We start from the raw sequence: 12500 nt of genomic DNA on the forward strand, positions 1-12500 counted from the left end.
CGGTTCCAACCTGGGCTTGCAAGCGGTAATGCATGACAGACAGCCAGCAACAAACAAAAGTCGAAAGGAGCCCACCTTTTGCCAGGCACAGACCGTTAAGGTCACGGACACGCTTGGGTGGTTAAGCTACAGTGACCCTTTCTAGCCGCCTTCGTCGTGTCTGCTGGGCACACATGGCCTTCCCCCCCCTGCCCGTGACAGGGGAGAGGTTGGTGTGCCAGGTCCGACTGGAGTTTGCAAACCATAGCGTTCAAGATACATGCACACACTCAGCCCTCCAGCTCTAAAAGGGTGACGTGTTTTGGTGCTCAGTTGCTAGAGAAATCTCGTGTTCAGCTACCAGAACGGGACTTGCTGTGCACATTCCCGCTCCACTCGAGACGGCAGACACCCAGGCTCTGGAGCTTGAATCGGACCTCTGTTAGACAACACAGGTGGACTTCTCGGCCTCACAAGAGAGCAATACGCCAGCGGGTGAACAGGAGAGTCGTGCCGACAAAACCCACTGACTTTTAAAACTGTCCGTCTGCCACTTGGGACAGAGAGAGGAACCTGACGAGCCTGAACACCAGCCTTGGCTGGACCGCTCGGGCCCTCCCATGTCGGACGCGAGTCGCCAAATCGATCGGAAGAGAGTACCGATTCCTCTCAAAAAGTCTGCGTGCCCGTTATTATAAAAGCAGCCCACCGGCCGCGGTGCCTTGCCCACAAACACACTTGGTGTCTGGGGTGATTCAGAGCCGCCGCGGCTCGAAAGTGTCAACCTGTTTTAAAAGTCATCGCTATGCCGGCACAGGTGACTTTCAAGTTAAAGAGTTCTCTTTATTGGCTTTCAAAAAAATCTGCAAAGTGTCACAGAGATTTTGAGAAACTCTTTTTTTTCTTTATATTATTATAATATAATATAATGTGTATATGTTTTCGAAAAGCATCCACCAGCAATCCATGGTGAGCCTCTCTCTGCTGGCAAGCTCCTCCTGCCTGAGCCCGACGCTGTCGAGGCTCAACACGATTTCAGACTGACAAAGAGTTCGAAAATTGCCGCCTGATGTAGCTTTAAATGCTGACAGGTGACTTCCGAGTGCTCTTGTAAAGGTCTCCGCTTTGAAATTGAGAGCCTTTTGCCAAGTGTCACTTTTTCAGGCACTCTTAAAGTGCACCTGGGCTGTCAGAGAAAGCTCTGAAAATCGTGTTCTCGAAAATCTCCGGGTACCCGACCAATCCCTAGGTGCCCGAATGACAAGTGTCAATTCGGCAGGACGGCCTCCCACCTCCGGCCGCAGATGCGTCACTAAATCCCCGCAACGGGGGCTTTCTCATTTCGGCATAGGGGCTTCCGCGGCCAACTCATTAACCTGTGCTCGGACTTTTTGTGCCACAAGTGCAAGGGACCGTTTGCCGGCAGCTACTCGCACCCCCCCGCCCAGGGGGGGAATCCTCTGACCGGAGATCCGAAACGCCGGCCGAATCCATCCCCGTCGGACTTCCGAAGGGGTTCCCTCGACCGACTGACTTCCGAACTCCTTTCTGGGCTTAAACGGGTGGAATTCGGACCCTCTCGCAAGGGAGCCGAAGCCCGCCAGCCCCGGGAGGCCTCGGGGCCGCCGTTTTCAAGCCCGACCAAAAAACCCGAAAAATGGGGAAAAATGGGAAAAATTCCCACTCCCAAAAGGCTTAAAAGTCGGTTGGGCGGCAGCCCGGGTCGGTCTCTGCAGACCTGGAGGCGCTAGACACAAGTCTGGTAAACAGGCTAAGTCTCGACATGCCACCTCTTACTATCCTGCAGGTACCCCGCCAATCCCCCCGGAACCGGCTGGCAATTGGCGAATCAGCGGGACGAATTTGAATTCGTGACCGACTCTCTGACACCGAATCGCCGCAAACGCGTTTCGATTTTTCGGCTTCGGTACCTCCCATCAGACTTTGACTGGCCATATCTCCGGACTCACGTGTCGCAGCCGGGACCTTCAGGTACCGTTCGACGCGTCTAACCCTGCCCCGTCGAATGGCGCCCCTCGCGGTGTGGTCCGATTTCCGCATTTTGGTCAGATTTGCCTCCAAAGTTTTCAGATTGAGTTGACGAATGCCCCCTACGGGGTAACCTCTTGCCCTTTCGGACATGGTCCCTGTGACTTAATTTCCGCCTTTTGCTCAATCGTTTCCCCATTTATAATTAATTTTAAAAATCGGGTTACTCAGTTCTGGTTTACCAGTTCCCTCTTCGGACTTAGTTTTTGGTTAATCATTTCCGGTTCACCAGTTCCCGTTTTGGACTTAGTCTCTGCGGGCCGTTTCTCATCTTTTGGTTCATCAGTTCCCCTCTTTTAATAATTTTTTGGCTGCTTTCGTTTGATCATTTCCCTGCCTTCTGGGTGACTTTTGCCCCTTAGGACTTCATCGCCGCACATTATTTTCGACTTCTGGTTGATCATTTCACCCCTTTTAATCATTTTTGCAACTTTTGGTTAACCATTTCACCCAGCTTCTGGTTAACCATTTCCCCTTTGGGACTTAGTCTCTGAGCATTCTTTTGGGATTCTGGTTAATCATTTGCCAATTTTTAAAAAATGTTGCCACTTTTGTTTAATGCTTTCTGGTCAACCTTTCCCTCTTTCAGACTTCACCGCGGCACATTGCTTCAGCCTCCTGGTTAATCATTTCACCCCTTTTAATCATTTTTGCAACTTTTGGTTAACCATTTCCCCCAGCTTCTGGTTAACCATTTCCCCTTTGGGACTTAGTCTCTGAGCATTCTTTTGGGATTCTGGTTAATCATTTGCCAATTTTTAAAAAATGTTGCCACTTTTGTTTAATGCTTTCTGGTCAACCTTTCCCTCTTTCAGACTTCACCGCGGCACATTGCTCCAGCCTCCTGGTTAATCATTTCACCCCTTTTAATCATTTTTGCAACTTTTGGTTAACCATTTCCCCCAGCTTCTGGTTAACCATTTCCCCTTTGGGACTTAGTCTCTGAGCATTCTTTTGGGATTCTGGTTAATCATTTGCCAATTTTTTAAAAATGTTGCCACTTTTGTTTAATGCTTTCTGGTCAACCTTTCCCTCTTTCAGACTTCACCGCGGCACATTGCTTTAGCCTCCTGGTTAATCATTTCACCCCTTTTAATCATTTTTGCAACTTTTGGTTAACCATTTCCCCCAGCTTCTGGTTAACCATTTCCCCTTTGGGACTTAGTCTCTGAGCATTCTTTTGGGATTCTGGTTAATCATTTGCCAATTTTTAAAAAATGTTGCCACTTTTGTTTAATGCTTTCTGGTCAACCTTTCCCTCTTTCAGACTTCACCGCGGCACATTGCTTCAGCCTCCTGGTTAATCATTTCACCCCTTTTAATCATTTTTGCAACTTTTGGTTAACCATTTCCCCCAGCTTCTGGTTAACCATTTCCCCTTTGGGACTTAGTCTCTGAGCATTCTTTTGGGATTCTGGTTAATCATTTGCCAATTTTTAAAAAATGTTGCCGCTTTTGTTTAATGCTTTCTGGTCAACCTTTCCCTCTTTCAGACTTCACCGCGGCACATTGCTTTAGCCTCCTGGTTAATCATTTCACCCCTTTTAATCATTTTTGCAACTTTTGGTTAACCATTTCCCCCAGCTTCTGGTTAACCATTTCCCCTTTGGGACTTGGTCTCTGAGCATTCTTTTGGGATTCTGGTTAATCATTTGCCAATTTTTTAAAAATGTTGCCACTTTTGTTTAATGCTTTCTGGTCAACCTTTCCCTCTTTCAGACTTCACCGCGGCACATTGCTTCAGCCTCCTGGTTAATCATTTCACCCCTTTTAATCATTTTTGCAACTTTTGGTTAACCATTTCCCCCAGCTTCTGGTTAACCATTTCCCCTTTGGGACTTAGTCTCTGAGCATTCTTTTGGGATTCTGGTTAATCATTTGCCAATTTTTAAAAAATGTTGCCACTTTTGTTTAATGCTTTCTGGTCAACCTTTCCCTCTTTCAGACTTCACCGCGGCACATTGCTCCAGCCTCCTGGTTAATCATTTCACCCCTTTTAATCATTTTTGCAACTTTTGGTTAACCATTTCCCCCAGCTTCTGGTTAACCATTTCCCCTTTGGGACTTAGTCTCTGAGCATTCTTTTGGGATTCTGGTTAATCATTTGCCAATTTTTAAAAAATGTTGCCACTTTTGTTTAATGCTTTCTGGTCAACCTTTCCCTCTTTCAGACTTCACCGCGGCACATTGCTTTAGCCTCCTGGTTAATCATTTCACCCCTTTTAATCATTTTTGCAACTTTTGGTTAACCATTTCCCCCAGCTTCTGGTTAACCATTTCCCCTTTGGGACTTAGTCTCTGAGCATTCTTTTGGGATTCTGGTTAATCATTTGCCAATTTTTAAAAAATGTTGCCACTTTTGTTTAATGCTTTCTGGTCAACCTTTGCCTCTTTCAGACTTCCCCGCGGCACATTGCTTCAGCCTCCTGGTTAATCATTTCACCCCTTTTAATCATTTTTGCAACTTTTGGTTAACCATTTCCCCCAGCTTCTGGTTAACCATTTCCCCTTTGGGACTTAGTCTCTGAGCATTCTTTTGGGATTCTGGTTAATCATTTGCCAATTTTTAAAAAATGTTGCCGCTTTTGTTTAATGCTTTCTGGTCAACCTTTCCCTCTTTCAGACTTCACCGCGGCACATTGCTTTAGCCTCCTGGTTAATCATTTCACCCCTTTTAATCATTTTTGCAACTTTTGGTTAACCATTTCCCCCAGCTTCTGGTTAACCATTTCCCCTTTGGGACTTAGTCTCTGAGCATTCTTTTGGGATTCTGGTTAATCATTTGCCAATTTTTTAAAAATGTTGCCACTTTTGTTTAATGCTTTCTGGTCAACCTTTGCCTCTTTCAGACTTCCCCGCGGCACATTGCTTCAGCCTCCTGGTTAATCATTTCACCCCTTTTAATCATTTTTGCAACTTTTGGTTAACCATTTCCCCCAGCTTCTGGTTAACCATTTCCCCTTTGGGACTTAGTCTCTGAGCATTCTTTTGGGATTCTGGTTAATCATTTGCCAATTTTTAAAAAATGTTGCCGCTTTTGTTTAATGCTTTCTGGTCAACCTTTCCCTCTTTCAGACTTCACCGCGGCACATTGCTTTAGCCTCCTGGTTAATCATTTCACCCCTTTTAATCATTTTTGCAACTTTTGGTTAACCATTTCCCCCAGCTTCTGGTTAACCATTTCCCCTTTGGGACTTAGTCTCTGAGCATTCTTTTGGGATTCTGGTTAATCATTTGCCAATTTTTTAAAAATGTTGCCACTTTTGTTTAATGCTTTCTGGTCAACCTTTCCCTCTTTCAGACTTCACCGCGGCACATTGCTTCAGCCTCCTGGTTAATCATTTCACCCCTTTTAATCATTTTTGCAACTTTTGGTTAACCATTTCCCCCAGCTTCTGGTTAACCATTTCCCCTTTGGGACTTAGTCTCTGAGCATTCTTTTGGGATTCTGGTTAATCATTTGCCAATTTTTAAAAAATGTTGCCACTTTTGTTTAATGCTTTCTGGTCAACCTTTCCCTCTTTCAGACTTCACCGCGGCACATTGCTCCAGCCTCCTGGTTAATCATTTCACCCCTTTTAATCATTTTTGCAACTTTTGGTTAACCATTTCCCCCAGCTTCTGGTTAACCATTTCCCCTTTGGGACTTAGTCTCTGAGCATTCTTTTGGGATTCTGGTTAATCATTTGCCAATTTTTAAAAAATGTTGCCACTTTTGTTTAATGCTTTCTGGTCAACCTTTCCCTCTTTCAGACTTCACCGCGGCACATTGCTTTAGCCTCCTGGTTAATCATTTCACCCCTTTTAATCATTTTTGCAACTTTTGGTTAACCATTTCCCCCAGCTTCTGGTTAACCATTTCCCCTTTGGGACTTAGTCTCTGAGCATTCTTTTGGGATTCTGGTTAATCATTTGCCAATTTTTAAAAAATGTTGCCACTTTTGTTTAATGCTTTCTGGTCAACCTTTGCCTCTTTCAGACTTCCCCGCGGCACATTGCTTCAGCCTCCTGGTTAATCATTTCACCCCTTTTAATCATTTTTGCAACTTTTGGTTAACCATTTCCCCCAGCTTCTGGTTAACCATTTCCCCTTTGGGACTTAGTCTCTGAGCATTCTTTTGGGATTCTGGTTAATCATTTGCCAATTTTTAAAAAATGTTGCCGCTTTTGTTTAATGCTTTCTGGTCAACCTTTCCCTCTTTCAGACTTCACCGCGGCACATTGCTTTAGCCTCCTGGTTAATCATTTCACCCCTTTTAATCATTTTTGCAACTTTTGGTTAACCATTTCCCCCAGCTTCTGGTTAACCATTTCCCCTTTGGGACTTAGTCTCTGAGCATTCTTTTGGGATTCTGGTTAATCATTTGCCACTTTTTAAAAAATGTTGCCGCTTTTGTTTAATCGTTTCCCTGCTATGTGGTCAACCTTTTCCCCTTTCAGACTTCATCGCCGCGCATTGTTGTCGACTTCTGGTTAATCATTTTTCCCCTTTAAATCTTTTTTTGCCACTTTCGGTTAACCATTTCACCCAGCTTCTGGTTAACCATTTGCCCCATTATACTGAATTTTTCCGCTTTGGTTTAATCATTTCCCTGCTTTCTTGTCAACCTTTTCCCCTTTTGGACTTCGCCGCCGCACTTTGCTTTTGCCTTCTGGTTAAACATTTCTCCCCTTTTAATCCTTTTTCCCACTTTTGGTTCACCAGTTCACCCAGCTTCTGGTTAACCATTTCCCCTTTGGGACTTAAGTCTCTGAGCATTCTTTTGGGATTCTGGTTAACCATTTGCCACTTTTTAAAAAATGTTGCCGCTTTTGTTTAATGCTTTCCCTGCTTTCTGGTCAACCTTTTCCCCTTACGACTTCGCCGCCGCACTTTGCTTTCGCCTTCTGGTTAATCATTTCACCCCTTTTAATCCTTTTTCCCACTTTGGGTTAGACAGTTCACCCAGCTACTGGTTAACCATTTGCCCCTTTGGGACTTAAGTCTCTGAGCATTATTTTGGGATTCTGGTTCACCATTTGTCCCTTTTTTAAAAATGTTGCTGCTTTTGTTTAATGCTTTCCCTGCTTTGCGGTCCACCTTTCCCTCTTTCCGACTTCATCGCCGCACCTTGTTTACGACATCTGGTTAAACATTTCTCCCCTTTTAATCCTTTTTCCCACTTTGGGTTAAGCAGTTCACCCTGCTTCTGTTTAACCATTTGCCCCTTTTTTACTGAATTTTTCCGCTTTGGTTTAATCATTTCCCTGCTTTCTTGTCAAACTTTTCCCCTTTTGGACTTCGCCGCCGCACTTTGCTTTCACCTTCTGGTTAAACATTTCTCCCCTTTTAATCCTTTTTCCCACTTTTGGTTAAACAGTTCACCCAGCTTCTGGTTAACCATTTGCCCCTTTGGGACTTAAGTCTCTGAGCATTCTTTTGTGATTCTGGTTCACCATTTGTCCCTTTTTAAAAGATATTGCTGCTTCTGTTTAATCCTTTCCCTGCTTTGCGGTCAACCTTTTCCTCTTTCAGACTTCATCGCCGCGCATTGTTTTCGACATCTGGTTCAACATTTCTCCCCTTTTAATCCTCTTTCCCACTTTTGGTTAAGCAGTTCACCCAACTTCTGGTTAACCATTTGCCCCTTTTTACTGAATTTTTCTGCTTTTGTTTAATCATTTCCCTGCTTTCTGGTCAACCTTTTCCCCTTTAGGACTTCGCCGCCGCACTTTGCTTTCGCCTTCTGGTTAATCATTTCACAACATTTTAATCCTTTTTCCCACTTTTGGTTAAACAGTTCACCCAGCTTCTGGTTAACCATTTGCCCCTTTGGGACTTAAGTCTCTGAGCATTCTTTTGGGATTCTGGTTCACCATTTGTCCCTTTTTAAAAGATATTGCTGCTTCTGTTTAATCCTTTCCCTGCTTTGCGGTCAACCTTTTCCTCTTTCAGACTTCATCGCCGCGCATTGTTTTCGACATCTGGTTCAACATTTCTCCCCTTTTAATCCTCTTTCCCACTTTTGGTTAAGCAGTTCACCCAACTTCTGGTTCACCACTTGCCCCTTTTTACTGAATTTTTCTGCTTTTGTTTAATCATTTCCCTGCTTTCCGGTCAACCTTTCCCTCTTTCAGACTTAATCGCCGCACATTGTTGTCGACTTCTGGTTGATCAGTTCACCCCTTTTTTATCCTTTTTCCCACTTTGGGTTAAGCAGTTCACCCAGCTTCTGGTTAACCATTTGCCCCTTTGGGACTTAAGTCTCTGAGCATTCTTTTGGGATTCTGGTAAACCATTTGTCCCTTTTTAAAAAATGCTGCTGCTTTTGTTTAATGCTTGCCCTGCTTTGCGGTCGATCATTTCACCCCTTTTAATCCATTTTTGCCACTTTGGGTTAAACAGTTCACACAACTTCTGGTTCACCATTTCACATTTCGGAACTTTTATTCCCACCATTACTTTGGGCTTCTGGTTCATCATTTCACGCTGTTTTACAAATCTTTGCCGCTTCACTTTTAATCCACAAACCGGGGCTCGCTTTCGGGTGGGGGGGGGGTAGCGGGTTTGGGCCGGGCACTCGACATCCCGGTGTGCGACCGGGTTCGTTCTGGTACCGCTCGGTGCCCCTCGTCCTGCTCTTGCCGCGGAAGCAAACCAGACGACCGTCGGTCTCACGCCCGAGGGGAGAGGAGGCGGAAAGCGGTTTGCAGCCTTTCGCTGTACCTCCGGCGGGCAGCGCCGCACCTCCGAGTGCTCGGTACCGTTCGCTGCACCTCGTCCGGCCGCACGCAGCGAGCCAAACCCGGAGGAAATCGGCCTGTGCCTTCTCGAGATATGGGCCTCCGGGTGGGACGGACAAACCGGGGCCCCGAGCTCGCTTTCGGCGGCCCGGCACTCGACTTCCCGGTGTCCGAACGTGATCCTTCCGGTACCCTTCGGTGCCCCTTGCCCGACTCTAGCTCCCGTGCTGAAGCGGAGTCGGTCGGCCTGACGGCCTGCCGAGTTAACCAGCGGAAAGCGGTGCGCAGCCTTTCGCTTGCAGCTCCGGCGGGCAGCGCCGCACCTCCGGCTGCTCAGTGCCGTCCGCTGCTCCCCTTCCGGCTGCACGCAGCGAACCATACCCGGAGGAAATCGGCCTCGGCCTTCCGGAGATATGGGCCTGCGAGTGGGACCAATAAATCGGTGCACATTTCCGGCTCGGTTTCCGGCCTCGGCACTATCAGTTCACCCCGTCCGACCGACGTCGTTCTGGCACGGTTCCGTTGCTCCTTGATCCGGTCCAGCCACGGTAATCAGCCGAAGATGGTGGGGGGGACACATTGCCCGCCGAGTTAGCCGGAGGAAATCGGCCTCGGACTTCCTCAGATATCAGCCTCCGGGTGGGACAGACAAACCGGGGACCCGAGCACGATTTCGGCGGCCCGCTGGTCGACTTCCCGGTGTGCGACCGGGTTCGTTCCGGTACCGTTCGCTGCCCCTCGTCCTGCTCTAGCCGCGGAAACAAACCCGACGACCGTCGGTCTCACGCCCGCGGAGGGAGGTGGCGGAAAGTGGTTTGCAGCCTTTCGCTGTACCTCCGGCGGGCAGCGCCCGACCTCCGAGTGCTCGGTACCGTCCGCTGCGCCTGGTCCGGCCGCACACAACGAGCCATACCCGGTGGAAATCGGCCTGTGCCTTCCAGAGATATGGGCCTCCGGGTGGGACGGACAAACCGGGGCCCCGTGCTCGCTTTCGGCGGCCCGCTAGTCGACTTCCCGGTGTGCGACCGGGTTCGTTCCGGTACCGTTCGCTGCCCCTCGTCCTGCTCTAGCCGCGGAAACAAACCCGACGACCGTCGGTCTCACGCCCGCGGAGGGAGGCGGCGGAAAGTGGTTTGCAGCCTTTCGCTGTACCTCCGGCGGGCAGCGCCCGACCTCCGAGTGCTCGGTACCGTCCGCTGCGCCTGGTCCGGCCGCACACAACGAGCCATACCCGGTGGAAATCGGCCTGTGCCTTCCGGAGACATGGGCCTCCGGGTGGGACGGACAAACCGGGGCCCCGAGCGGTGGCACCCTGCTCGCTTTCGGCGGCCCGGCACTCGACTTCCCGGTGTGCGAACGTCATCGTTCCGGTACCCTTCGGTGCCCCTTGCCCCACTCCAGCTCCGGTGCTAAAGCGGAGTCGGTCGGTCTCACGGACGCCGAGTTAGCAGGCGGAAAGCGGTGCGCAGCCTTTCGCTGTCACTCCGGCGGGCAGCACCGCACCTCCGAGTGCTCGGTACCGTACGCTGCGCCGCCTCCTGCCGCACGCAACGAGCCATACCCGCAGGAAATCGGCCTCGGCGTTCCGGAGTTATCCGCCTCCGAGTGGGCCTGACCAAGCGGGGTGAACTGGAAATCATTAACCAACGTACTTCCAGGTTTTCACCCGCAGAGGGCAGCACTCTCTTCTCCGTTTTAAACTGGGCCGACCCGGCTCCGTTTCGAGACCCGGCACTCGACTTCCCGGTGTGCGACCGGGTTCGTTCCGGTACCGTTCGCTGCCCCTCGTCCTGCTCTAGCCGCGGAACCAAACCCGACGACCGTCGGTCTCACGCCCGCGGAGGGAGGCGGCGGAAAGTGGTTTGCAGCCTTTCGCTGTACCTCCGGCGGGCAGCGCCCGACCTCCGAGTGCTCGGTACCGTCCGCTGCGCCTGGTCCTGCCGCACACAACGAGCCATACCCGGTGGAAATCGGCCTGTGCCTTCCGGAGATATGGGCCTCCGGGTGGGACGGACAAACCGGGGCCCCGAGCTCGCTTTCGGCGGCCCGCTAGTCGACTTCCCGGTGTGCGACCGGGTTCCTTCCAGTACCGTTCGCTGCCCCTCGTCCTGCTCTAGCCGCGGAACCAAACCCGACGACCGTCGGTCTCACGCCCGCGGAGGGAGGCGGCGGAAAGTGGTTTGCAGCCTTTCGCTGTACCTCCGGCGGGCAGCGCCGGACCTCCGAGTGCTCGGTACCGTCCGCTGCGCCTGGTCCGGCCGCACGCAACGAGCCATACCCGGAGGAAATCGGCCTGTGCCTTCCGGAGATATGGGCCTCCGGGTGGGACGGACAAACCGGGGCCCCGAGCGGTGGCACCCTGCTCGCTTTCAGCGGCCCGGCACTCGACTTCCCGGTATGCGAACGTGATCGTTCCGGTACCCTTCGGTGCCCCTTGCCCCACTCTAGCTCCGGTGCTAAAGCGGAGTCGGTCGGTCTCACGGACGCCGAGTTACCAGGCGGAAAGCGGTGCGCAGCCTTTCGCTGTCACTCCGGCGGGCAGCACCGCATCTCCGAGTGCTCGGTACCGTACGCTGCGCCGCCTCCTGCCGCACGCAACGAGCCATACCCGGAGGAAATCGGCCTCGGCGTTCCGGAGTTATCCGCCTCCGAGTGGGCCTGACCAAGCGGGGTGAACTGGAAATCATTAACCAACGTACTTCCAGGTTTTCACCCGCAGAGGGCAGCACTCTATTCTCCGTTTTAAATTGGGCTGACCCGGCTCCGTTTCGAGACCCGGCACTCGACTTCCCGGTGTGCGAACGTGATCGTTCCGGTACCCAACCGTGCCCCTTGCCCCACTCTAGCTCCGGCGGTAAAGCGAAGTCGGTCGGTCTCACGGACGCCGAGTTAGCAGGCGGAAAGCGGTGCGCAGCCTTTCGCTGTCACTCCGGCGGGCAGCATCGCACCTCCCAGTGCTCGGTACCGTACGCTGCGCCTCCTCCTGCCGCACGCAACGAGCCATACCCGGAGGAAATCGGCCTCGGCCTTCCTGAGATATCAGCCTCCGAGTGGGCCCGAAGAGTCGGTGGCACCCTGCTCGCTTTCAGCGGCCCGGCACTCGACTTCCCCGTGTGCGAACGTCATCCTTCCGGTACTCAACCGTGCCCCTTGCCCCACTCTAGCTCCGGCGATAAAGCGGAGTCGGTCGGTCTCACGGACGCCGAGTTACCAGGCGGAAAGCGGTGCGCAGCCTTTCGCTGTCACTCCGGCGGGCAGCACCGCACCTCCCAGTGCTCGGTACCGTACGCTGCGCCTCCTCCTGCCGCACGCAACGAGCCATACCCGGAGGAAATCGGCCTCGGCCTTCCTGAGATATCAGCCTCCAAACGGGCGTCACAAATCAGGGCACATGGTCAGCTGCAAAGCAGCGTCATTACAACCTCTCACTGCACCCCACACGACATTCCGCTTGCCTGCCTGCCGCTGCCTACTCTCACCAGCGAAACAAAGTCAGGATAACACCCCAATGCAAGCAGCTCCCTTCCGGCCAACCAACCCACACCAATCCCCTTGCCTGCCTCCCACAAATTCCACCAGCCAGGCAAAGTCAAAATCAACCCACAATAAACGCACTCCACAACGGCCATCGACCGCTATACACCCCCTTGGGCGACTATTAAGCCCGAGAACACTAACTGTAACCAACCGCAGTGAAAAGTTGAAGTGGCAACTCATTAACCAAATTTATATTTGGCAACTCATTAACC

The sequence above is a fragment of the Heptranchias perlo genome, unplaced genomic scaffold (assembly GCF_035084215.1).
Source record: "Heptranchias perlo isolate sHepPer1 unplaced genomic scaffold, sHepPer1.hap1 HAP1_SCAFFOLD_363, whole genome shotgun sequence".
In the NCBI taxonomy this organism is placed as follows: domain Eukaryota; kingdom Metazoa; phylum Chordata; class Chondrichthyes; order Hexanchiformes; family Hexanchidae; genus Heptranchias; species Heptranchias perlo.